Genomic DNA, 25,189 nt, shown 5'->3' on the forward strand with positions numbered 1-25,189 from the left:
CCGTGCAACCATTGATTCCTTCTCCCTAAGGGCCTCCTGCAGCGCCTCCTTTTGAAGGGAGCTCTCCTGCTCTATCTTCGCAATCAGCCCCCGTAAGGTGGTTGTCTCTTCTGTCAGAGTGCTAATCTGCAGGTCTCTCCGAGCTTCCTGCTGCTTAGCCAACCACCCCGTGTGCCCCCCCAATTTTTTTAATTGGGGCTGCCTCTCAGGCTTTCTTAGCGGTCGGGACCTTTTGAGTTGCCGTTTTATCTCCCTCGCTGCCTCCGTCTGCTCCCAAGGAAGGCGATCCATCCCTGCCTGGATCTCCTCTCACATCCATGATCCTTTTCCATCTAATATCTCTTCCCATGTCCATGATGTGTGCTCCTTCTATTCACGCTGCTTGGTCCGTTGGTGGTGGGATCTTCTGTCACGATCGTTGAGTACAGGATTGGACCAAGGTGCAGCGTGGTATGCGTACATGTTCGTTTATTGAATAAACACCGAACAAAACAATAAACGCAACGTAACGTGAAGTTCTAAAGGCTAACATCAAACAAGCCAAACACACAGAAACAAGATCCCACAACATAGGTAGGCAACATGGCTGCCTAAGTACGATCCCCAATCAGAGACAACGATCGACAGCTGCCTCTGATTGGGAACCACACCCGGCCAACATAGAAATACAAAACATAGATATTCACATACATAGATATTCACACCCTGACCAAACCAACTAGCGAACTCTATGTCAGGGCGTGACAAGGAAGCGATGGGGGCAGACATTTTGATCAAGAGAGACCTTTAGAAAATATGCACATTTTCTCTAACACTAAATATACAAATATGTATTTTACAGTTATAATGAAGGTGAAATCTTATAGTTAGTCATTTCATAAATGTATTATACTATATTTAGAAAAATATATACATAATTTCAAGCCTTATTCATACAGTTGTGTTGAATAGGAAATACACCATATAAAATATTTCATATTTTCATATTCTTATCACATTTGTTACAGATTGTTTTGTCATTAATCTACACAAAATACTCCATAATGTCAAAGTGAAAATGTTTACAAATTAATACAAATGTAATAACTAAAATATAGTTGTTGCTTAAGTATTCACACCCTTTGTTTAGGAAAGCCTAAATTAGTTCAGGAGTCAAATTTGTCTTACCAAATCACATAATAAATTACATGGGACTCACTCTGTGTGAAATAATATGGATTGACATAATTTTTTTATGACTACCACTTCCTCTGTCCCCCATACATACAACATCTGTAAGGTCCCTCAGTCAAGTATTGAATTTCAAGCACAGATTCAACTAAAAATATCATTCAGATGTTCATTGGCAAACTTCAGATGGGCCTGTATATGTACTTTCTTGAGCAGGGGGACCTTGCGGGCGCTGCAGGATTTCAGTCCTTCACGGCGTAGTGTGTTACCAATCGTTTTTGTCACAATCCGGGTTAGAACTCCGGTCTCAGAAGTGTAGAGCTGGGGGTACTACCCCTTAGCCACAGAGGAGATGTTGTAGGACCCAAATGAAACACCCAAGGCAATACTCCAGGCAAGTAGATTTAATGTTCACAAAACAGGAGGCAAAACAAAACAACTCCACGAGGGGAGAAAAACAAACTAAAGATAACTTCAAAAACTTACTAGGACAGACACGGTGAGACAAAGCAGGAGACACACAGTCAGGACGCAATAACCAAGTGACAAACAAGGGGAAAACACACAGCTAAAATACACAAGGGGGAAACAAGGCACAGGTGACCTGGATAAGCTAATTAGGACACATGAGGAAGAACTAAGGCAAAGGGGAACACAGCTGACCTCTAGAGGCCAGGAGACAAACAGGGGAAGCAGGAAGCTGACAGGACCCCCTCCTCTAGGAACGACTCCTGACGTTCCTTCCAGAACACCCTGGCCCCAGGGTGCGAAAATCTCGGATCAACCCTGGGTCCAGGATGTCCCTGGCTGGAACCCAGGAGCGCTCCTCTGGCCCGTAGCCCTCCCAGTCCACCAGATACTGCAGAGAGTTCTGGACCCTCCGGGAGTCCAGTATCCGGCGGACTGTGTAGGCTGGCTGGCCGTCTATGATCCTGGGAGGTGGCGGGGGTCTGTGGGGGGGGCAAAAGGAGAAGACAAGACAGGTTTAAGGAGTGAAACATGAAAAGTGGGGTTAACTCTAAGGGAGCGAGGCAGAACTAAACGATACGAAACAGGGTTAACCTTTCTAGCAATGCGGAAAGGGCCGATGTATCTCTGGGAAAGCTTCTTGGATTCGACCCGGAGGGGCAAGTTCTTAGTGGCCAACCAAACTCTCTGACCAGCTCGGAAACTAGGGGCCGTCCGGCGGCGGCGATTAGCCTGACTTTGGTATCTCTGGGAGGTCCGAAGGAGGGTACACCTGGCCTTCTTCCAGGTCCGCCTACAGCGTTGGACAAAGCGCTGGGCCGAGGGAACACCAACTTGCGCCTCTTCCTCTGGAAATAATGGAGGGTTGTAACCGAACTGGCATTCGAAGGGGGACAATCCGGTGGCTGAGGACTGGAGGGTGTTGTGGGCATATTCAGCCCAAATGATATAGGTGGCCCAAGACGTGGGATTACTGGCCGCCATACACCGCAGGGTGGTCTCCAGATCCTGATTAATCCGTTCCGTTTGGCCATTAGACTCTGGATGGAATCCTGACGATAGGCTGGCTGTGGCCCCAATAAGCCTGCAGAAGGCCCCCCAAAACCGGGACGAGAATTGGGGACCTCGGTCAGAGACCACGTCCAGGGGAATGCCAAATATCCGGAAGACATGGTTCATGAGGAGCTCAGCAGTCTCCTTAGCCGAGGGCAGTTTGGGCAGGGGAATAAACCGGGCAGCCTTAGAGAAACGGTCTACCACCACAAGGATGACGGTGTTCCGTGGGCGTGTTGAACGCCGTCTTCCATTCGTCTCCTGGCCGGATCCGCACGAGATGGTAAGCATTGCGGAGATCCAGCTTAGTAAAAATGGAAGCCCCTTGAAGCAGCTCAAAAGCAGTGGCCATGAGAGGAAGAGGGTATCGATTCCGAACCGTGATCTTGTTGAGTCCCCGGTAATCAATACAAGGCCTCAGACCCCCGTCTTTCTTTTCAACAAAAAAGAAGCCCGCCCCAGCCGGGGAAGTAGAGGCATAGATGAGGCCGGCTGCCAAGGACTCCTTAATGTAGGTGTCCATAGCTGCGTGCTCGGGGAGGACAAGGAAAAGATCCGACCTCTAGGAGGGCAGCACCCAGGGAGTAGATCAATGGCACAGTCATAAGTGCGATGAGGCGGTAAGGCAGTAGCCCGGGCCTTGCTGAACACTGCCTTGAACCGATGGTAAACACTGGGGACTCGGGAGACGTCAACAGACTCTTGAAACTGGGTACTAGGGGCTGAGGAACTCTGAAGCATGCATGTGAGTTGGCAAGTGGGACCCCAGCTAAGAATGGTGCCAGTAGGCCAGTCGATCTGGGGATTATGTCTGCATAGCCAAGGGTGACCCAGGATAATAGGATACTCGGGAGAGTCAATGAGATAGAAGGTCTCCTCCTGCTGGTGTTGAGAGATGGTAAGTCGCAGGGACTGAGTCGCCTCAGTAACTTTTCCTGGTTCCAGAGGTCTGCCATCTAAGGCTGTAACTGCCTGGGGTTGAGGAAGTAGTTGGGTAGGGATCTTAAGTTCCTTAGCCAAGGTTACATCCATAAAATCACCTGCGGCACCGGAATCGATCATAGCCTGGACCCGATGCTGGTGGCCCTCCCAGGACAGAGTAGCTGGAATAGCTAGGACCGCGTTAGTAGGAGGAGCTCTAATTTTCCCCATCACAACCCTCCTGTAGCTGGGCGGGGACAGGCGTTTCCCAAAGCTCGGGGCAAGTGGAGCGGAAGTGGCCGGCAACCCCGCAGTAGAGGCACCGACGGCTCCCTCATGCGACGTTCCCTTTCGTTGGAAGAAAGCCTGGAACGGCCTAACTGCATGCTCTCCGGGGAATCCTGGGGCAGTTCAGGAGCCGGGGCAGCTCTGAATGACGGAGTCCAAACAGGAGAAACAGAGCTGCTCAGAGGAACTTGGGACTGAGACACCTGACGGCGAGCCGTTCTCCGCTCTCTTAGACGATTGTCCAGGCGGATGGCCAAGGCTATGAGGGACTCGAGATCTTCAGCTGGTTCACGGGTGGCTAACTCATCTTGAAGGGGCTCAGATAACCCTCCCTGAAAGCAGACCCTCAGCGCTTCATCATTCCATCCGCTCCTTGCTGCCATGGTTCGGAACTCAATGGCAAAATCTGCCGTGCTTTCGGGGGCCCTGACGGAGAGACAGTAGGCGCTTGGAAGCCTCCCGCCCACTGACAGGATGATCGAACACCCGCTTGAACTCTTCTACAAATGCAGCGTGGGAGTCACAACAGGCCTCCTGGGACTGCCACACCGCAGAGGCCCAGGCGAGCGCCTTGTCTGAAAGAAGGGTAATGAGGTAGGCAATCTTGGAACGGTCTGTGGGAAAACTTGAGGGTTGGAGCTCGAAGGTGAGGGAGCATTGGGTGAGGAAACCCTGGCAAGAGCTTGGATCCCCAGAAAAGGGCTTGGGAGGTGGTAGTCGGGGCTCCGCCAACCGAGAAGGCCTGTCGTCACTGGGAGGTGACCGGGGGAAGGGGGAGGACCAAGGAGGCGTTCAAAGAGCTGGTGAAGGGAACTCATCATTTCGGCCAGGAGTTGAGAATGTCTAGCCATCAGCTCCTCTTGTCGGCTGAGAACGGCTTCATGGCGCTGGAAAGAAGCCTCATGTCGAATGATCACCGCCAACAGGTCCTGGGAACTGAGTGTTTCTGGGTCCATGATTGACTTGGTTATTCTGTCACAATCCGGGTTAGAACTCCGGTCTCAGAAGTGTAGAGCTGGGGGTACTACCCCTTAGCCACAGAGGAGATGTTGTAGGACCCAAATGAAACACCCAAGGCAATACTCCAGGCAAGTAGATTTAATGTTCACAAAACAGGAGGCAAAACAAAACAACTCCACGAGGGAGAAAAACAAACTAAAGATAACTTCAAAAACTTACTAGGACAGACACGGTGAGACAAAGCAGGAGACACACAGTCAGGACGCAATAACCAAGTGACAAACAAGGGGAAAACACACAGCTAAAATACACAAGGGGAAACAAGGCACAGGTGACCTGGATAAGCTAATTAGGACACATGAGGAAGAACTAAGGCAAAGGGGAACACAGCTGACCTCTAGAGGCCAGGAGACAAACAGGGGAAGCAGGAAGCTGACAGTTTTCTTGGTGACTATGGTCCCAGCTGCCTTGAGATCATTGACAAGATCCTCCCGTGTAGTTCTGGACTGATTCCTCACCGTTCTCATGATCATTGTGTGTAGGTCTACAATCTTGTCCCTGACATCCTTGGAGAGCTCTTTGGTCTTGGCCAATGTGGAGAGTTTGGAATCTGATTGATTGATTGCTTCTGTGGACAGGTGTCTTTTATACAGGTAACAAACTGAGATTAGGAGTACTCCCTTTAAGAGTGTGCTCCTAATCTCAGCTCATTACCTGTATAAAAGACACCTGGGAGCCAGAAATCTTTCTGATTGAGAGGAGGTCAAATACTTATTTCCCTCATTAAAATGCAAATCAATTTATAACATTTTTGACATGCGTTTTTCTGGATTTTTGTTGTTGTTATACTGTCTCTCACTGTTCAAATAAACCTACCATTAAAATTATAGACTGATAATTTCTTTGTCAGTGGGCAAACAAACAAAATCAGCAGGGCAAAATAATAAACTTTTCAGCCTAAATGCAAAGCTTTATGTTTGGGGCCAACCCAACACATCACTGAGTAACTGCTTCCTTATTTTCAAGCATGGTGGTGGCTGCATCATCAACAGTATACATGTCGGCTGCAACAGTAAAATAAATAACTGACACCCTTAACATAGAGCTCCAGTCAGTTTTAGAATGGGTAACTAGCAATAGGCTAATGCTAAATATCTCAAAAACGAAAAGCATAATTTTTTGGGACAAATCACTCGCTCAACACAACCTTAAATGTTTTATCTATTATTGAATAATGTGGCGATTGAGCAAGTTGAGGAGATTAAACTGCTGGGTGGTCTGTCCATGATAGGACGTTGCTCTGCCTTCATCTCAGTCGACCAGACAGGTCCTACAGGCCCTAGTTTTGTCGCAGCTGGACTACTATCCAGCTGTGTGGTCATGTGCAGCAAAGAGGGACACAGGTAAATTGCGGTTGGTCCAGAACAAAGCAGCACGTATTGCACTTAGATGTACACAGAGGACAAGTGGCTGTAACATGCATGTCAATCTCTCCTGGCTCAAAGTTGAGGAGAGATTGACTGCATCACTATTGGTCATGTGTTGAAGGTACCGAACTATCTGTTCAAGCAGTTGGCACACAGTTTGGACTCTCATCGGTACAAAACAAGACATGCAACCAGAGGTCTCTTCACAGTCCCCAGGTCCAGAACAGAGGCTGGGAAACGCACAGTATTAGATAGAGCATTGACTACATGGAACACTCTGCCACCCCAGGTAACTCAAGCTAGCAATAAAACCAGATAAGAAAAAACAGATAAAAGCCCTCCAGAGTGGTGCAGCGGTCTAAGGCACTGCATCGCAGTGCTTGAGGCGTCAATACAGACCCGGGTTTGATCCCAGGCTGTGTCACAGCCGGCCATGACCGGGAGACCCATGAGGCGGCGCACAATTAGCCCAGCATCGTCCGGGTTAGGGGAGGGTTTGGCCGGCTGGGATGTCCTCGTCCCATCGCACTCTAGCGACTCCTTGTGCCGGGCCAGGCGCCTGCAAGCTGACTTCGGTTGCCAGTTGTATGGTGTTTCTTCCGACACATTGGTGCGACTGGCATCCGGGTTAAATGAGCAGTGCGGCTTGGCAGGGTTGTGTTTCGGAGGATGCATGGCTCTTAACCTTTGCCTCTCCCGAGTCAGTATGGGAGTTGCAGCAATGGGACAAGACTGTAACTATCAATTGGGGAGAAAAAAGGGGTAAAATAACAAAAAAAACTGCACATAGGGGACTCTGAAGAGACACAGCCATTTTATATATCTTGTATTGTAATTTGCACTGTATTATGTATTAGACCTAGATGTTGTGTGTACTGTATGTACTGATATGTAGGCTATGTGTGATGTTTTAAATGTATGTAGTTCAGTCTTTGGCTAATAATGTTCTGTACTATGTACACTGCTCAAAAAAATAAAGGGAACACTTAAACAACACAATGTAACTCCAAGTCAATCACACTTCTGTGAAATCAAAATGTCCACTTAGGAAGCAACACTGATTAACAATAAATGTCACATGCTGTTGTGCAAATGGAATAGACAACAGGTGGAAATTATAGGCAATTAGCAAGACACCCCCAATAAAGAAGTGGTTCTGCAGGTGGTGACCACAGACCACTTCTCAGTTCCTATGCTTCCTGGCTGATGTTTTGGTCACTTTTGAATGCTGGCGGTGCTTTCACTCTAGTGGTAGCATGAGACGGAGTCTACAACCCACACAAGTGGCTCAGGTAGTGCAGCTCATCCAGGATGGCACATCAATGCAAGCTGTGGCAAGAAGGTTTGCTGTGTCTGTCAGCGTAGTGTCCAGAGCATGGAGGGGCTACCAGGAGACAGGCCAGTACATCAGGAGACGTGGAGGAGGCCGTAGGAGGGCAACAACCCAGCAGCAGGACTGCTACCTCCGCCTTTGTGCAAGGAGGAGCAGGAGGAGCACTGCCAGAGCCCTGCAAAATGACCTCCAGCAGGCCACAAATTTGCATGTGTCTGCTCAAACGGTCAGAAACAGACTCCATGAGGGTGGTATGAGGGCCTGACGTCCACAGGTGGGGGTTGTGCTTACAGCCCAACACCGTGCAGGACGTTTGGCATTTGCCAGAGAACACCAAGATTGGCAAATTCGCCACTGGCGCCCTGTGCTCTTCACAGATGAAAGCAGGTTCACACTGAGCACATGTGACAGACGTGACAGAGTCTGGAGACGCCGTGGAGAACGTTCTGCTGCCTGCAACATCCTCCAGGATAACCGGTTTGGCGGTGGGTCAGTCATGGTGTGGGGTGGCATTTCTTTGGGGGGCCGCACAGCCCTCCATGTGCTCGCCAGAGGTAGCCTGACTGCCATTAGGTACCGAGATGAGATCCTCAGACCCCTTGTGAGACCATATGCTGGTGCGGTTGGCCCTGGGTTCCTCCTAATGCAAGACAATGCTAGACCTCATGTGGCTGGAGTGTGTCAGCAGTTCCTGCAAGAGGAAAGCATTGATGCTATGGACTGGCCCGCCCGTTCCCCAGACCTGAATCCAATTGAGCACATCTGGGACATCATGTCTCGCTCCATCCACCAAATCCACGTTGCACCACAGACTGTCCAGGAGTTGGCGGATGCTTTAGTCCAGGTCTGGGAGGAGATCCCTCAGGAGACCATCCGCCAACTCTTCAGGAGCATGCCCAGGCATTGTAGGGAGGTCATACAGGCACGTGGAGGCCACACACACTACTGAGCCTCATTTCGACTTGTTTTAAGGACATTACATCAAAGTTGGATCAGCCTGTAGTGTGGTTTTCCACTTTAATTTTGAGGGTGACTCCAAATCCAGACCTCCATGGGTTGATAAATTTGATTTCCATTGATAATTTTTGTGTGATTTTGTTGTCAGCACATTCAACTATGTAAAGAAAAAAGTATTTAATAAGATTATTTCATTCATTCAGATCTAGGATGTGTTGTTTAAGTGTTCCCTTTATTTTTTTGAGCAGTTTATTATGTCATATGGATCCCAGGAAGAGTAGCTGCTTCTTTTGCAGCGGATAATGGGGATCCTAATAAATACCAAATACCCAAAAAGTATGGGAAGGCATGAGTTTTTGAGGATAAAAATAAACGTGATGGAGCTAAGCACAGGCAAAATCCTAGAGGAACACCTGCTTCAGTCTGCTTTACACCAGACACAGGGAGAGGAATTCACCTTTCAGCAGGACAATAACCTACAACACAAGACAGTTCCGAAGTTACAGTTTTGACTTAAATCTGCTTGAAAATCTATGGCAAGACTTGAAAATTGCTGGCTATTTAATTTTTTATACATTTTTAAAGCCCCCCCATGCAGTCTTTTAATTGTATTTTTAATTCAACAGTTTATGTTTAATAAATCACAGTGTTTATTTTTTAAATATAACTCCAAAATATATTTTTTATAATTTATTTCCCTAAGCCTCCTTGGGCCACTGAAATGCTCAGTCCAACTGTGTGGATGTGGGGATACATATTTGAATATATTTACATACATCCCTGATTGGCTGATAGAATTGTCTAGATCCCACCCCCTTACCCCTTCAAAACAAACAACAACAAAAGGCACATGGTATGGGTAATTTTCCAGTACATACTGTATGTTATGAAATAATAAGGGCAAAACAGAATAAGTATGATTGACATTTTGTAATCCAGATGCATGCCTGGATAGTAACTATAATCAACACGCTATGTAATTATCTATTTTTTATTTTTTATTTTTATTTTTATTTAACCTTTATTTAACCAGGTAAGCCAGTTGAGAACAAGTTCTCATTTACAACTGCGACCTGGCCAAGATAAAGCAAATCAGTGCGATAAAAACAACAACACAGAGTTACATATGGGGTAACCAAAACATAAAGTCAAAAATACAACAGAAAATATATATACAGTGTGTGCGAATGTAGTAAGTTATGGAGGTAAGGCAATAAATAGGCCATATTGCAAAATAGTTACAATTTCATATTAACACTGGAATGATACAGTGGGGAGAACAAGTATTTGATACACTGCCGATTTTGCAGGTTTTCCTACTTACAAAACATGTAGAGGTCTGTAATTTTCATCATAGGTACACTTCAACTATGAGAGACGGAATCTAAAACAAAAATCCAGAAAATCACATTGTATGATTTTTAAGTAATTAATTTGCATTTTATTGCATGACATAAGTATTTGATACATCAGAAAAGCAGAACTTAATATTTGGTACAGAAACCTTTGTTTGCAATTACAGAGATCATACGTTTCCTGTAGGTCTTGACCAGGTTTGCACACACTGCAGCAGGGATTTTGGCCCACTCCTCCATACAGACCTTCTCCAGATCCTTCAGGTTTCGGGGCTGTCGCTGGGCAATATGGACTTTCAGCTCCCTCCAAAGATTTTCTATTAGGTTCAGGTCTGGAGACTGGCTAGGCCACTCCAGGACCTTGAGGTGCTTCTTACGGAGCCACTCCTTAGTTGCCCTGGCTGTGTGTTTCGGGTCGATGTCATGCTGGAAGACCCAGCCACGACCCATCTTCAATGCTCTTACTGAGGGAAGGAGGTTGTTGGCCAAGATCTCGCGATACATGGCCCCATCCATCCTCCCCTCAATACGGTGCAGTCGTCCTGTCCCCTTTGCAGAAAAGCATCCCCAAAGAATGATGTTTCCACCTCCATGCTTCACGGTTGGGATGGTGTTCTTGGGGTTGTACTCATCCTTCTTCTTCGTCCAAACACGGCGAGTGGAGTTTAGACCAAAAAGCTCTATTTTTGTCTCATCAGACCACATGACCTTCTTCCATTCCTCCTCTGGATCATCCAGATGGTCATTGGCAAATTTCAGACGCGCCTGGACATGCGCTGGCTTGAGCAGGGGGACCTTGCGTGCGCTGCAGGATTTTAATCCATGACGGCGTAGTGTGTTACTAATGGTTTTCTTTGAGACTGTGGTCCCAGCTCTCTTCAGGTCATTGACCAGGTCCTGCCGTGTAGTTCTGGGCTGATCCCTCACCTTCCTCATGATCATTGATGCCCCACGAGGTGAGATCTTGCATGGAGCCCCAGACCGAGGGTGATTGACCGCCATCTTGAACTTCTTCCATTTTCTAATAATTGCGCCAACAGTTGTTGCCTTCTCACCAAGCTGCTTGCCTATTGTCCTGTAGCCCATCCTAGCCTTGTGCAGGTCTACAATTTTATCCCTGATGTCCTTACACAGCTCTCTGGTCTTGGCCAATGTGGAGAGGTTGGAGTCTGTTTGATTGAGTGTGTGGACAGGTGTCTTTTATACAGGTAACGAGTTCAAACAGGTGCAGTTAATACAGGTAATGAGTGGAGAACAGGAGGGCTTCTTAAAGAAAAACTAACAGGTCTGTGAGAGCCGGAATTCTTACTGGTTGGTAGGTGATCAAATACTTATGTCATGCAATAAAATGCTAATGAATTACTTAAAAATCATAAAATATGATTTTCTGGATTTTTGTTTTAGATTCCGAGCAAGAGGCCACGGCTTGCGTTAGCTAGCGAGCCGGGGCTAGCAGATGGATCTTCGTGGTCGACGTCGTAACGGGAAGCCTGTTGAAACCACATCAGACGATTTCGTCGGCAGACCAGTCGTGATGGATCGACGGGGCTCCGTGTCAACACTAGTAAATAGCCGGGAGATGGGCCTGGCTCGAGGCTAGCTCAAGGCTAACTGGTGCTTGCTAAGGGGCAATGGTAATTAGCCAACGACAACAGCCATTCGGTTGCAGCTAGCTAGTTGCGATGATCCGGTGCTAGGGTCCGGTGATTCCAGCAGAAAATCCGATATGCTCTGGGTCGATAGCACGCTGTGCAGACTGGCCGACAAATTGTCCAGGCTAGAGCTAGAGCTGGCTGGTGGGTAGTGCAGGCCACAGACAATGGTTTAGACCGCTAATGGTGGCTAATAGCAAGTAGCTAGCTATCTGGCTACAACAGCCATTTACATAAAGAGGAGTGACTGTGTACTATGAGCAAGAACGAAACTGTATATAAACTGAGAACTAAGGGTTGGAGAGTAGTTGCAGACCAGCTCGGCTTTATTGCTTGTGTAATAAAGTCTATCTTGATTCTACAAAACTCTGAAGGCCAAAAAGATCATCAAGGACATCAACCTCCCGATCCACTGCCTGTTCACCCCTCTATCATCTAGAAGGCGAGGTCAGTACAGGTGCATCAAAGCTGGGACCAAGAGACTGAAAAACAGCTTCTATCTCAAGGCCATCAGACTGTTAAATAGCCATCACTAGCACATTAGAGGCTGCTTCTGCCTATTGAAATCACTGGCCACTTTAAGAAATGGAACACTAGTCACTTTAATAATGTTTACATATCTTACATTACTCATCTCATATGTACAGTGGGGGGAAAAAGTATTTAGTCAGCCACCAATTGTGCAAGTTCTCCCACTTAAAAAGATGAGAGAGGCCTGTAATTTTCATCATAGGTACACGTCAACTAAGACAGACAAACTGAGGAAAAAAAATCCAGAAATTCACATTAAATGATTTTTAATGAATTTATTTGCAAATTATGGTTGAAAATAAGTATTTGGTCACCTACAAACAAGCAAGATTTCTGTCTCTCACAGACCTGTAACTTATTTTTTAAGAGGCTCCTATGTCCTCCACTCGTTACCTGTATTAATGGCACCTGTTTGAACTTGTTATCAGTATAAAAGACACCTGTCCACAACCTCAAACAGTCACACTCCAAACTCCACTATGGCCAAGACCAAAGAGCTGTCAAAGGACACCAGAAACAACATTGTAGACCTGCACCAGGCTGGGAAGACTGAATCTGCAATATGTAAGCAGCTTGGTTTGAAGAAATCAACTGTGGGAACAATTATTAGGAAATGGAAGACATACAAGACCACTGATAATCTCCCTCGATCTGGGGCTCCACGCAAGATCTCACCCCGTGGGGTCAAAATGGAGGTCCATTCACGGGGGTCCTAGTGAATGACCTGCAGAGAGCTGGGACCAAAGTAACAAAGCCTACCATCAGTAACACACTATGGCGCCAGGGACTCAAATCCTGCAGTGCCAGACGTGTCCCCCTGCTTAAGCCAGTACATGTCCAGGCCCGTCTGAAGTTTGCTAGAGTGCATTTGGATGATCCAGAAGAGGATTGGGAGAATGTCATATGGTCAGATGAAACTCAACTCGTCGTGTTTGGAGGACAAAGAATGCTGAGTTCCATCCAAAGAACACCATACCTACTGTGAAGCATGGGGGTGGAAACATCATGCTTTGGGGCTGTTTTTCTGCAAAGGGACCAGGACGACTGATCCGTGTAAAGGAAAGAATGAATGGGGCCATGTATCGTGAGATTTTGAGTGAAAACCTCCTTCCATCAGCAAGGGCATTGAAGATGAAACGTGGCTGGGTCTTTTAGCATGACAATGATCCCAAACACACCACCCGGGCAACAAAGGAGTGGCTTCGTAAGAAGCATTTCAAGGTCCTGGAGTGGCCTAGCCAGTCTCCAGATCTCAACCCCATAGAAAATCTTTGGAGGGAGTTGAAAGTCCGTGTTGCCCAGCGACAGCCCCAAAACATCACTGCTCTAGAGGAGATCTGCATGGAGGAATGGGCCAAAATACCAGCAACAGTGTGTGAAAACCTTGTGAAGACTTACAGAAAACGTTTGACCTGTGTCATTGCCAACAAAGGGTATATAACAAAGTATTGAGAAACTTTTGTTATTGACCAAATACTTATTTTCCACCATAATTTGCAAATAAATTCATTAAAAATCCTACAATGTGATTATCTGGAATTTTGTTTCTCATTTTGTCTGTCATAGTTGACGTGTACCTATGATGAAAATTACAGGCCTCTCTCATCTTTTTAAGTGGGAGAACTTGCACAATTGGTGGCTGACAAAATACTTTTTTCCCCCACTGTATGTGTAGTTGTATTGTGTTTTAAATGATCAAATAAATGTCACGATCGTTGAAAGGAGTGGACCAATGCGCAGCGTGATATGCGAACATACTTTTATTTATATTCACCCACACGAACAAAACAACAAAACGATACGTGAAGTCCTTGATTTACAACACAAAACCAACACGGAACAAGATCCCACAATACACTGTGGAAAAAAGGCTGCCTAAGTATGGTTCCCAATCAGAGACAACAAGCAACAGCTGACACTCGTTGCCTCTGATTGAGAACCCCCCCGGCCAACACAGAAACACATGAGCTAGATAAAGAACCTAGAACACAAACACATAGAAACTACACACCCTGGCTCAACATAACAGAGTCCCAGAACCAGGGCGTGACAATAAATAAATATATATACAGTACCAGTCAAAGGTTTGGACACACCTACTCGTTTTTCTTTATTTTTACTATTTTATACATTTTAGAATAATAGTGAAGACATCAACTATGAAATAACACACATGGAATCATGTAGTAGCCACAAAAGTGCTAAACAATTAAAAATATATTTTATATGTGAGATTCTTTAAATATCCACCCTTTGCCATGATGACAGCTTTGCACACTCTTGGCATTCTCTCAACCAGCTTCACCTGGAATGCTTATCCATCAGTCTTGAAGGAGTTCCCACATATGCTGAGCACTTGTTGGCTGCTTTTCCTTCACTGTGCCGTCCGACTCATCCCAATCCATCTCAATTGGGTTGAGGTCGGGGGATTGTGGAGGTCAGGTCATCTGATGCAGCCCTCCATCACTCTCCTTCCTGGTAAAATAGCCCTTACACAGCCTGGAGGTGTGTTAGGTCATTGTCCTGTTGAAAAACAAATAATAGTCACACCAATGTAAAAAAATTTAACAATAAAGAAAAACCCTTGAATGAGTATGTGTCCAAACTTTTGACTGGTACTGTATCTTTCAGTCTAATATGGCTATTCACTTACTTTTGTAGCTCTTCATCAGAGGCAAGCTTTTTGTAAGTAGTTAGGCCCAACTGTCCTCTCCAAATTTAGCAGAAATGTAGCCCGAAAGGATTTGAGAAATATGATTGGTTGATGATAGGCCTATGACATTGGCTTGTCTTGTGCTGCGCAGAATATCATAAATCAACAATTGGAGAAGTGTTTAACATCAACTGTAGGCTTAGGCTACCACATCCTTATGATAGACAGTATATCGTTTCATAAGCGCAACGTGACTGCAAGAGACAGATCGGAATGTCTGACTGAAATACGTGACAAATCAACATTTTTTTCTAAACACTTTTTTGGTTACTACATGATTCCATATGTGTTATTTCATATTTCTGATGTCTTCACTATTATTCTGCAATGTAGAAAATAGTAAAAATAAAGAAAAATCCTTGAATGAGTAGGTGTGTCCAAACGTTTGACTGGTACTGTAACCATGAATGCTTTTCTATTCCAAATCTCAATCAAGCAAATGCAGCCTCCCTTTATCGATGGTCTGATAGTAGGGTTTCAGTTCATCTTGGGCGTCAGGACCCTTTGTAGTGTAGTCTGCTCAGGAATCCATCTGACCTCTACTCTTCATGGCCTATGGAACCACAACCAACATGCATATCAAAGAGTATCTATCCTCTCTCAGTAGCACAAGTTTGAATTTCACATTAAAGAAATGGTGTTGGGTTTACACAGACACTTTTCTAGAGGCTGTCTGTATGGTGACTTTTAAGGGTTCATCAGGGCCCTGGGCTGGGTTTCTACTAAGCTAATACATGGAGTTGTTTAAACCTTTTACTGCATTGGGCTAAATCAAGGTCACACAGATCGTTTCTTGGTAGTCTTAAACAAATCTACTTTGAAACAAATGTACAGTGCCTTGTATTCATCCACTTTGGTGTTTTTCCTATTTTGTTGTATTAAAACCTGTAATTTAAATGGATTTTATTTGGATTTCATGTAATCGACATACACAAAATACTCCAAATTGGTGAAGTGAAATGAAAAAAATAACTTGTTTCAAAATATTCAAATAAATAAATAATGGAAAAGTGGTACATGCACATGTATTCACCCCCTTTGCTATGAAGCCCCTAAATAAGATCTGGTGCAACCAATTACCTTCAGAAGTCACATAATTAGTTAAATAAAGTCCACCTGTGTGCAATCTAAGTGTCACATGATATGTCACATGATCTCAGTATATATATACACCTGTTCGAAAACCCCAGAGTCTGCAACATCACTAAGCAAGGGGCACCACCAAGCAAGCGGCACCATGAAGACCAAGGAGCTCTCCAAACAGGTCAGTGACAAAGTTGTGGCAAAGTACAGATCAGGGTTGGGTTATAAAAACATATCAGAAACTTTGAACATCCCACAGAGCACCATTAAATCCATTATTATAAAATGGAAAGAATATGGCACCACAACAAACCTGCCAAGAGAGGGCCGCCCACCAAAATGCACGGACCAGGCAAGGAGGGCATTAAACAGAGAGGCAACAAAGAGACCAAAGATAACCCTGAAGAAGCTGCAAAGCTCCACAGCGGAGATTGGATTATTTGTCCATAGGACCACTTTAAGCCGTACACTCCACATAGCTGGGCTTTACGGAAGAGTGGCTAGAAAAAAAGCCATTGCTTCAAGAAAAAAATAAGTAAACACGTTTGGTGTTCGCCAAAAGGCATGTGGGAGACTCCCCAAACATATGGAAGAAGGTACTCTGGTCAGATGAGACTAAAATTGAGCTTTTTGGCCATCAAGGAAAGCACTATGTCTGGCGCAAACCCAACATCTCTCATCACCCCGAGAACACCATCCCCACAGCGAAGCATGGTGGTGACAGCATCATGCTGTGGGGATGTTTTTCATCGGCAGGGACTGGGAAACTGATCAGAATTGAAGGAATAATGGATGCCGCTAAATACAGGGAAATTCTTGAGGGAAATCTGTTTCAGTCTTCCAGAGATTTGAGACTGGGACGGAGGTTCACCTTCCAGCAAGACAATGACCCTAAGCATACTGCTAAAGCAACACTCAAGTGGTTTAAGGGGAAACATTTAAATGTCTTGGAATGGCCTAGTCAAAGCCCAGACATCAATGCAATTGAGAATCTGTGGTATGACTTAAAGGTTGCTGTACACCAACGGAACCCATCCAACTTGAAGGAGCTGGAGCAGTTTTGCCTTGAAGAATGGGCAAAAATCCCAGTCGCTAGATTGTGCCAAGCTTATAGTGACATACCCCAAGAGACCTGCAGCTGTAATTGCTGCAAAAGGTGGCTCTACAAAGTATTGACTTCTGGGGGGTGAATAGTTATGCACGGTCAAGTTTTCTGTTTGTTTGTCTTATTTCTTGTTTGTTTCACAATAAAAATTATTTTGCATCTTCAAAGTGGTAGGCATGTTGTGTAAATCAAATGATACAAACCCCCAAAAAATTAATTCCAGGTTGTAAGGCAACAAAATAGGAAAAATGCCAAGGGGGTGAATACTTTCGCAAGCCACTGTATAAACACATGGTTATCGGATAAAAAAAAGAAGACACCTGTACTATGTCAGATATAGAGTTGAAATGTATTACATTTTGAGTTTGCATCCCAATATTACACTATATATACACATTCCAGAAGACTGAAATATAACAAAACGACTAATGTGTGTATTTTGAGCTGTACACAGAGGTGACTTTTCAGAGATGCTCAGTTGGGCAATATTCCTCTCCAGTGATTTCCCAACATCTTGTCAACATGTGCCTCTAAAATGGAGCAGATATCTTATACCAATCTATATTTATAGACGTCCATAACAAGTTATCCCCTAGTGTCCAAAAATCTCTCCAAAATGTCACATTTTGAAACATCTTTATTTTCATGCATACAGTGAAGGAGAAAAGTATTTGATCCCCTGCTGATTTTGTACGTTTGCCCACTGACAAAGAAATGATCAGTCTATACTTTTAATGGTAGGTTTATTTGAACAGTGAGAGACAGAATAACAAAAAAAAAATCCAGAAAAACGCATGTCAAAAATGTTTTACATTGATTTGCATTTTAATGAGGGAAATAAGTATTTGACCCCCTCTCAATCAGAAATAGATTTCTGGCTCCCAGGTGTCTTTTATACAGGTAACGAGCTGAGATTAGGAGCACACTCTTAAAAGGAGTGCTCCTAATTTCAGCTTGTTACCTGTATAAAATACACCTGTCCACAGAAGCAATCAATCAATCAGATTCCAAACTCTCCACCATGGCCAAGACCAAAGAGCTGTCCAAGGATGTCAGGGACAAGATTGTAGACCTACACAAGGCTGGAATGGGCTACAAGACCATCGCCAAGCAGCTTGGTGAGAAGGTGACAACAGTTGGTGCGATTATTCGCAAATGGAAGAAACACAAAAGAACTGTCAATCTCCCTCGGCCTGGGGCTCCATGCAAGATCTCACCTCGTGGAGTTGCAATGATCATGAGAACGGTGAGGAATCAGCCCAGAACTACACGGGAGGATCTTGTCAATGATCTCAAGGCAGCTGGGACCATAGTCACCAAGAAAACAATTGGTAACACACTACGCCGTGAAGGACTGAAATCCTGCAGTGCCCGCAAGGTCCCCATGCTCAAGAAAGCACATATACATGCCAGTCTGAAGTTTGCCAATGAACATCTGAATGATTCAGAGGAGAACTGGGTGAAAGTGTTGTGGTCAGATGAGACCAGAACCGAGCTCTTTGGCATCAACTCAACTCGCCGTGTTTGGAGGAGGAGGAATGCTGCCTATGACCCCAAGAACACCATCCCCACCATCAAAAATGGCGGTGGAACATTATGCTTTGGGGGTGTGTTTCTGCTAAGGGGACAGGACAACTTCACCGCATCAAAGGGACGATGGAAAGGGCCATGTACCGTCAAATGTTGCGTGGATGGGTATTTCAACATGACAATGACCCAAAACACACAGCCAAGGCAACAAAAGAGTGGCTCAAGAAGAAGCACATTAAGGTCCTGGAGTGGCCTACCCAGTCTCCAGACCTTAATCCCATAGAAAATCTGTGGAGGGAGCTGAAGGTTCGAGTTGCCAAACGTCAGCCTCAAAACCTTAATGAATTGGAGAAGATCTGCAAAGAGGAGTGGGACAAAATCCCTCCTGAGATGTGTGCAAACCTGGTGGCCAACTACAAGAAACATCTGAACTCTGTGATTGCCAACAAGGGTTTTGCCACCAAGTACTAAGTCATGTTTTGCAGAGGGGTCAAATACTTATTTCCCTCATTAAAATGCAAATCAATTTATAACATTTTTGACATGCATTTTTCTGGATTCTTTTGTTGTCATTCTGTCTCTCACTATTCAAATAAACTTACCATAAAAATTATAGACTGATCATGTCTTTGTCAGTGGGAAAACATACAAAATCAGCAGGGGATCAAATACTTTTTTCCGTCACTGTATAACTTATCAAATAGCATTTCTATGACCGAATTCACATTCTTTATTGAAGCCAATATATATTTATTTTTTTGTTGAATGTTTGAGATTAGGTCCCTGAATGGTCAAAAACCTTTTCAAATAGAAGTATGTTTACTGCACTATTCACAAAATATTTTACAGGTAGGCCCTCTCTCACTGTCTCTCATCATGTCACAAGCTGACAGGCTCCCAGAGGCAGGGCCCCAGCTCACTCAACTACCCCTCCCCCTCCCCAACAGCCATCAGCCATCAGCCCAGAAGCAGAGATAAGGATCTCGCTCCACTGAACTGACCAATCAGCAATGAGGAGGCTTGGCACTCTGTGACCCCTTGAACACATCAACCTATTTCACCAACAACAAGTTCATCACTCCATCTAGTGGAGAGGTGTCAATGCACAGGTCAGGCAAATCCATTCTCCAAAAACAAATCAAATCAATTTACTTGTAGCAGTTATGAACACAGGCCCACAGCCCATTTGTTCCAGTTTTACTCAAACAGACACTCAACAAATATAGAACAAAAGTCAGGCAAGGGAATACAGATAGCCTGGGTTCATGTCACAGTGGGGGCTGTACAAATACCTCTGGATATTTTTATCAGCATTCAAATGGGAGCTCTGGTCAGGGACACAGCTGTGGTGGGGAGTAGTACTTCACTTCTTGCATCACAGAGGTCATCTTTCCTGAAAGATTAAATACATACAATTGTGTAAATGTCTAGGAGTTATGTGTAGATAAAAAAAAAAAAAAAGCCCTATATAGCCTACAGATACTATAAACAGGGTCCCAGTGGGACCACAATTGCTTTGCAGCATGTTCATGATTTGCGAGTCAGTATACCATTTGAAAAACTATGTAGATATCCTTAATAGTGGTGTGCTTGCATTGGCTGAAAAATAAGCTATACAGCACTAACTCAGCCAGCCAGGAGTACCTATAGGTGAGGATGGGGAAGAGTGACAGATCAATTGTTTCATCCAGGAGAGAGGTTTTATTCGAGCAGGGGTTCAACATCATTCCTGAAGTAAAATATAAAAAAGGAATTATTCAAAAAGCTCAAAAAAATCCATATATCCAGCCTAGGTCTACAAAATATGTGCAGGGTAACATCCATGAATGTGTGGTAGTGTCACGATCGTCGAAGGATGAGGACCAAGGTGCAGCGTTATTTGCAAACATACTTTATTATCAATAGTGATAACACGAACAAAAACAACAAACGATACATGCAGTCCTATGGTACAAACCAAAAGGAACAAGATCCCACAACTACTGTGGGAAAACAGCCTGTTTAAATGTGGTTCCCAATCAGAGACAACCAGCAACAGCTGACACTCGTTGCCTCTGATTGAGAACCACTCTGGCCAACATAGAAATGAAACAACTAGAAACTACAACACAGAACACAAACACATAGAATCTACACACCCTGGCTCAACATATAGAGTCCCCAGAGCCAGGGTGTGACAGGTAGCCTTAGCCAGCCCTAAGACAGATAGGCCTAACATTATCACATTTTTACATTTACATTTTAGTCATTTTAGCAGACGCTCCTATCCAGAGCGACTTACAGTTAGTGAGTGCATACATTTTTTTTCATACTGGCCCCCCATGGGAACAACATGTTTTCAATAAAAGATGATCAAACTGTTTATGCTATTGAACAATTCACGTTGAATAGGCCAAAATAAATGTGTTCTTTAGTGATTTACTTTGTTGTTTATGTCGCTTATGAAAGTGGATATGGAATGGAAATTAGTCGATAAAAGATTCCCTGACTTGTGGGTGCTAGACTAAATAGAAAAACAAGACACTCAACTTTGACTCAAAATAAGATTACTTCCTGTAGCTTAGAATGTAACCATTTTCCATTGACTTTTGCCTGAATCTTCATTGCGCAAGAGCGAATTACAGGAAGTAATGGAATTGCTAGCTGAGTCTCTTGGTAGTCGCTTTAGTATCTCTGATTCAAGTTTCTCTGGTGATAAAGTTATGCATTTTCCGTGACCAAAATAAATGTCATAAACAGAACTGACAGGATTCCATATTCTACATGTCAGACACAGTGTTATATAATATATTTCAATCTGAACGTTTTGTTCGCATTATAATGTGTCTTATGTTACCGTTCCTTCACTTTCTTTAGGCTAAGCTTCTAGCTACAGATTCAGAGATTCAGAGTGTTTAATATCTATCCAGCAGAATAAGGCATATAAGCCACGCGCAACACTGTGTTGTCTGAGAGGCAAGCGCTAAATCACTGCATAGGGAGGGATACGTATACATGCTATGTAGTAATATTTCAACCAAATAGGACATCTTATACATCGTTGGAAAGGTCAAAGGCTGTAGAAACCGAAAGTGCATAGGTGCTGTGCAGAATATTTGCACATTTTCCCAGAAATCGATTTACGCTTAGCCTAAATGTTATTAGCCATTTTGGACTGTGTGAATGAGGACATATTTTCCAGTATATCTGAAAGGATTATCAAAAGTTCGTCATGGATTAATTACATAACAACGTCAGCTTCAATAAAAGGTAAGTCTTGATGTGTTTTAACCAATGGCTTCTTGGTGGTTTATTGGAAAAATGTGTTGTTGTGATCAAACCAGATGTGCATGGGTTTCAATGGCTGACATGTAAGCATGGAAAATATATAATATGATTTTTTTTTTTTTGTGAATTGGAAAAGGAGTTCTCAGAGTTGAGGTTCTCAGTTAATAATTAATAATAATAATAATTGGTCATTTAGCAGACGCTCTTATCCAGAGCGACTTACAGGAGCAATTAGGGTTAAGTGCCTTGCTCAAGGGCACATCGACAGATTTTTCACCTAGTCGGCTCGGGGATTAGAACCAGCGACCTTTCGGTTACTGGCACAACGCTCTTAACCACTAAGCTACCTGCCGCCCAGTTATGGTGAGCTTTTGACATGTAGGTGTCAGGGAGTCTGGGGAGTAGTGGGCAGCTGGTGATTTATGGCCCTGCTGACAGCTGGTGGGTTATGACCTTGTGTTGGAGAGGAGAGAGGCTGATAAAGATTTCAACTGATGATTTTGTTGGCTGAGGGCCCATTTGACATAGAAACACCGGATTTTCAGTGTGATTGTTGAAATAATGTTGATTAATCCACCCATGAGGCCACTAGAGGGTGCTTTTAGTCATTGACTGAAGGATTAAGATGGTCATACTAAGGATCATTTAGCTATTTGATTTTGAATTTTAGGACCCCTGTAAGTATAATATATATATATATATACAGTGGGGAGAACAAGTATTTGATACACTGCCGATTTTGCAGGTTTTCCTACTTACAAAGCATGTAGAGGTCTGAAATTTTATCATAGGTACACTTCAACTGTGAGAGCAAAAACCCAGAAAATCACATTGTATGATTTTTAAGTAATTAATTTGCATTTTATTGCATGACATAAGTATTTGATACATCAGAAAAGCAGAACTTAATATTTGGTACAGAAACCTTTGTTTGCAATTACAGAGATCATACGTTTCCTGTAGGTCTTGACCAGGTTTGCACACACTGCAGCAGGGATTTTGGCCCACTACTCCATAGAGACCTTCTCCAGATCCTTCAGGTTTCAGGGCTGTTGCTGGGCAATACGGGCTTTCAGCTCCCTCCAAAGGTTTTCTATTGGGTTCAGGTCTGGAGACTGGCTAGGCCACTCCAGGACCTTGAGATGCTTCTTACGGAGCCACTCCTTAGTTGCCCTGGCTGTGTGTTTCGGGTCGTTGTCATGCTGGAAGACCCAGTCACGACCCATCTTCAATGCTCTTACTGAGGGAAGGAGGTTGTTGGCCAAGATCTCGCGATACATGGCCCCATCCATCCTCCGCTCAATACAGTGCAGTCGTCCTGTCCCCTTTGCAGAAATGCATCCCCAAAGAATGATGTTTCCACCTCCATGCTTCACGGTTGGGATGGTGTTCTTGGGGTTGTACTCATCCTTCTTCTTCCTCCAAACACGGCGAGTGGAGTTTAGACCAAAAAGCTCTATTTTTGTCTCATCAGACCACATGACCTTCTCCCATTCCTCCTCTGGATCATCCAGATGGTCATTGGCAAACTTCAGACAGGCCTGGACATGCGCTGGCTTGAGCAGATGGACCTTGCGTGCGCTGCAGGATTTTAATCCATGACGGCGTAGTGTGTTAGTAATGGTTTTCTTTGAGACTGTGGTCCCAGCTCTCTTCAGGTCATTGACCAGGTCCTGCCGTGTAGTTCTGGGCTGATCCCTCACCTTCCTCATGATCATTGATGCCCCACAAGGTGAGATCTTGCATTGAGCCCCAGACCGAGGGTGATTGACCGTCATCTTGAACTTCTTCCATTTTCTAATAATTGTGCCAACAGTTGTTGCCTTCTCACCAAGCTGCTTGCCTATTGTCCTGTAGCCCATCCCAGCCTTGTGCAGGTTTTTTTCCAACAATTGTTTACAGACAGATTATTTCACTTATAATTCACTGTATCACAATTCCAGTGGGTCAGAAATTTACATACACTAAGTTGCCTGTGCCTTTAGACAGCTTGGAAAATTCCAGAAAATTATGTCATGGCTTTAGAAGCTTCTGATTGGCTAATTGACATCATTTGAGTCAATTGGAGGTGTACCTGTGGATGTATTTCAAGGCCTACCTTCAAACTCAGTGCCTCTTTGCTTGACATCATGGGAAAATCAAAATAAATCAGCCAAGACCTCAGAAAAAAATATTGTAGACCTCCACAAGTCTGGTTCATCCTTGGGAGCAATTTCCAAACGTCTGAAGGTACCACGTTCATCTGTACAAACAATAGTACGCAAGTATAAACACCATGGGACCATGAAGCTGTCATACCACTCAGGAAGGAGACGCGTTCTGTCTCCTAGAGTTGAATGTACTTTGGTGCGAAAAGTGCAATTCAATCCCAGAAAACAGCAAAGGACCTTGTGAAGATATTGTAGGAAACAGGTACAAAAGTATCAATATTCATAGTAAAACGAGTCCTATATCGACATAACCTGAAAGGCCGCTCAGCAAGGAAGAAGCCACTGCTCCAAAACCGCCATACAAAAGCCAGACTACGGTTTCCAACTGCACATGGGGACAAAGATCGTACTTTTTGGAGAAATGTCCTCTGGTCTGATGAAACAAAAATAGAACTGTTTGGCCATAATGACCATCGTTATGTTTGAAGGAGAAAAGGGGGGCTTGCAAGCCGAAGATCACCATCCCAACCTTGAAGCACGGGGGTGGCAGCATCTCACTGTGGGGGTGCTTTACTACAGGAGGGACTGATGCACTTCACAAAATAGATGGCATCATGATTAAGGAAACTTATGTGGATATATTGAAGCAACATCTCAAGACATCAGTCAGGAAGTTAAAGCTTGGTCACAAATGGGTCTATCAAATGGACAATGACCCCAAGCAAAGTCACGGTATTGGAGTGGCCATCACAAAGCCCTGACCTCAATCCTATACAAAATCTGTGGGCAGAACTGAAAAGGCGTGCGCGAACAAGGAGGCCCTCAAACCTGACTCAGTTACACCAGCTCTGTCAGGAGGAATGGGCCAAAATTACTGTGGGAAGCTTGTGGAAGGCTTCCCGAAACGTTTGACCCAAGTTAAACAATTTAAAGGCAATGCTACCAAATACTAATTGAGTGTATGTAAACTTCTGACCCACTGGGAATGTGATAAAAGAAATAAAAGCTGAAATAAATAATTCTCTCTACTATTATTCTGACATTTCACATTCTTAAAATAAAGTGGTGATCCTAACTGACCTAAGACAGGGAATTTTTACTTGGATTAAATGTCAGGAATTGTGACAAACTGAGTTTAAATTTATTTGGCTAAGGTGTATGTAAACCTCCGACTTCAACTGTACGTCTTTGTGAGAGTCTTACCTTTCAAGGGGTGGGGGGGGGTG

Source organism: Coregonus clupeaformis, chromosome 26 (assembly GCF_020615455.1).
Source record: "Coregonus clupeaformis isolate EN_2021a chromosome 26, ASM2061545v1, whole genome shotgun sequence".
Classification (NCBI taxonomy): Eukaryota; Metazoa; Chordata; class Actinopteri; order Salmoniformes; family Salmonidae; genus Coregonus; species Coregonus clupeaformis.